The 2,500-nt window shown below is 53.2% G+C and overlaps 1 non-coding gene and 1 pseudogene across 1 annotated transcript; both read left to right on the top strand.

Moving 5' to 3' along the window:
* The first annotated feature begins 483 nt into the window (after positions 1 to 483).
* LOC143432285 (5.8S ribosomal RNA) lies at positions 484 to 638 on the top strand. Its single transcript, XR_013102937.1, has one exon. It is a non-coding gene; the product is annotated as a 5.8S ribosomal RNA (ribosomal RNA).
* A 1,676-nt stretch (positions 639 to 2,314) lies between these two features.
* The window catches only part of LOC143432307 (large subunit ribosomal RNA), a 7,724-nt pseudogene continuing 7,538 nt past the window's right edge, over positions 2,315 to 2,500 (top strand).

Genomic DNA, 2,500 nt, shown 5'->3' with positions numbered 1-2,500 from the left:
GAGAGAGCGTCTTGTCGATCTCGAAAGCAATACGCCGCTGGGTGTTTGGTCTTTTTTCTTCTCAGTTCGACGCGCACGTTCGTTCCAGAGGGGACGATTCCGCCGTTGCCCGTTGTCCTCGTTGTCGAGAGTCTGTAATCCCGCCGTTGCGAGCTCGAACAGTTTATGCTCGCTTCGCGTTGCCGGGAGGTAAAAGACCGCCTCGAGGCTGCTGGTACGCGGAGGAGTCCTAACGAATTTTTGAAGGGATTTTTTTTTTTCTCTTCGCACCTGGACGCGCGCGTGCATTTTTTCGTAACTTTGAGGGAGACCTTACGCGCGAACCATCGGCGTATGCGTTTCATCCGTAGGACCGATATATCGTGTCGCCTCGAACTCCGTTCGGCGACGCCCGCGTCTCTTTCACCGGGGACGTTTGGGTATCGACTTGTTCGAACTTTAGTACCAAGAGACTCAAAGATCAATAAAATATACATATACGATTACCCTGAACGGTGGATCACTTGGCTCGTGGGTCGATGAAGAACGCAGCTAATTGCGCGTCAACGTGTGAACTGCAGGACACATGAACATCGACATTTCGAACGCACATTGCGGTCCACGGATACAATTCCTGGACCACGCCTAGCTGAGGGTCGTTCACGTAACCAGAATACTGCTTGCGTTGCGTTTCGTCGAATCTTTCTTTCCCTACGGTGCTCGAATCTGCCCGCCGTCGTTCATTCTCGAATTAAATTACGAACGTTTCTGAGTTCGGGCGGCACCGAGAAAGGGAGGAAGAGGAGCGATACGCGACGTACGAGCGATCGTTGGACGTTCGTCCGAGTCGTCTGTGGCCGTGCCGAGGCAATCCGCGATTGGCAACGTGTGTGTGCGCGTGCGGCGTGCGTAAACGCGTTCACGGAACTCGACGGTGCGTCGATCACGAACTCGCGTGAGTTCTTCGTGGCGTCGTGAGTCGTCCGTTAAACGGACGACCGCCCACGGGAACCGCTTCGTGTTTCGATCGCCGATTTTGTTCCGCGTTCCGAATTCGCACACCCGCCACACGCATCGCCTTCGCCCCGCCTTTAGCGCACGATACGAACATGCCGCGCGCTCGACGTCGTTTAAAATGAATTGTTTTTTTCACGCCGCAAGACCGAGGGAGAATTCTCGGTCGAGAGAGAAGAGATATACAAGAGAGAGAGAGCGACATCGTCGTAACGCGAGGGACGATGATGCGCATCCGATCGTTCGAAGTTCTCCTCGTACAGCCCCAGGGTGTTCGATCAGAATAACCCGTTCTCTCTGTTCTCTCCGCGCGTGTGTATACCATGTTTCCGCGAGGGAAGAAAAGATCTCTCGCGCGGACCGTCACTCGAACATAGGCCGTCGTTGCGTCCGTGTAGCGTCGCAACGTTTCTGGCCTGTGACGCGTGTCCGCGCTTCGGAGATCTCCCGAAGCGAAACTCGAATCGGTAACACGCGCGACAAAGGAGAGAGTTTTCGGAGCAGATACGGGAAGATTGGCTCCCCTTTGGCGAGGCTCGAGTTTTTTTTTCTTCGACGAGGTGCCGCCTCGGTGCCGCAAGGTACTACCGCCCTACTTCGTGATCATCGAGTGCGTTGGTCACCCCATGTCTTCGTTGTCGAGACGGGACCGCGCGACCAAAAGCCGGTCATCCAGTCCCCGGAAGCGCAGCTTGCGCTACGATCGCATCGTACGCTTTTCCACGCGTGCGTTCCCTTTTATTTCCCGTTCACGCAGCAGAGAGATTCGTGCGGGCGCTCCAACTCGGCCTGTCCTTCGTTCCGAAGGATCAGGGTAATAAAATCGGGGGAAAAGGAGCCGCTCCGTTTCGATCTCTGCGTGTTACGCGCGGAAGGTGTGGAACCGCTGGAGAGTGTAAACGGTTTGTCGATCGTTCGCAGCTACGACGATAAAGAGGACGGATGTTAAAGAAACGCCGGTAGCTTGGTCGTCTAGCGAGAGTCTCGTATTTTTTTTTTTCTTTTATATTTTTTACGAATCTTATATATAAAAGAAATACCGACACACGAAAGGCATTGGCGAGGTGCATAAAACGCTTCGACGAGAACACAACAACGAAGAGAGGTGCGTGTAGTTTCTTCTTGCCGGTTTCTCGAGCGGTAAATCAAAGGATCGCTGTGTCGGAGATGGACGAAAGTTCTTTTCGTCGTCTGCCGTCCCCGTTCGCCGATGCTCTCTCCTCGTCTTGTATATATTTATACATACGAATCTCTTTTTTTTTTACCTTCTCTCCGTAAGCGAGCTCGATGGCACGAATGAATTTCGTGCGTCACGTAGAGACGACCTCAGATTAGGTGAGATTACCCGCTGAATTTAAGCATATTACTAAGCGGAGGAAAAGAAACTAACCAGGATTTCCTTAGTAGCTGCGAGCGAACAGGAATGAGCCCAGCACTGAATCCCGCGGTTCCGCCGCTGGGAAATGTAGTGTTCGGGAGGATCCGTTTATCCCGAGACAACGAATCG

The sequence above is a fragment of the Xylocopa sonorina genome, unplaced genomic scaffold (assembly GCF_050948175.1).
Source record: "Xylocopa sonorina isolate GNS202 unplaced genomic scaffold, iyXylSono1_principal scaffold0079, whole genome shotgun sequence".
In the NCBI taxonomy this organism is placed as follows: domain Eukaryota; kingdom Metazoa; phylum Arthropoda; class Insecta; order Hymenoptera; family Apidae; genus Xylocopa; species Xylocopa sonorina.
The sequence above is the reverse complement of the archived record's forward strand: the minus strand, read 5'-3'. Positions and strand labels throughout refer to the sequence as shown.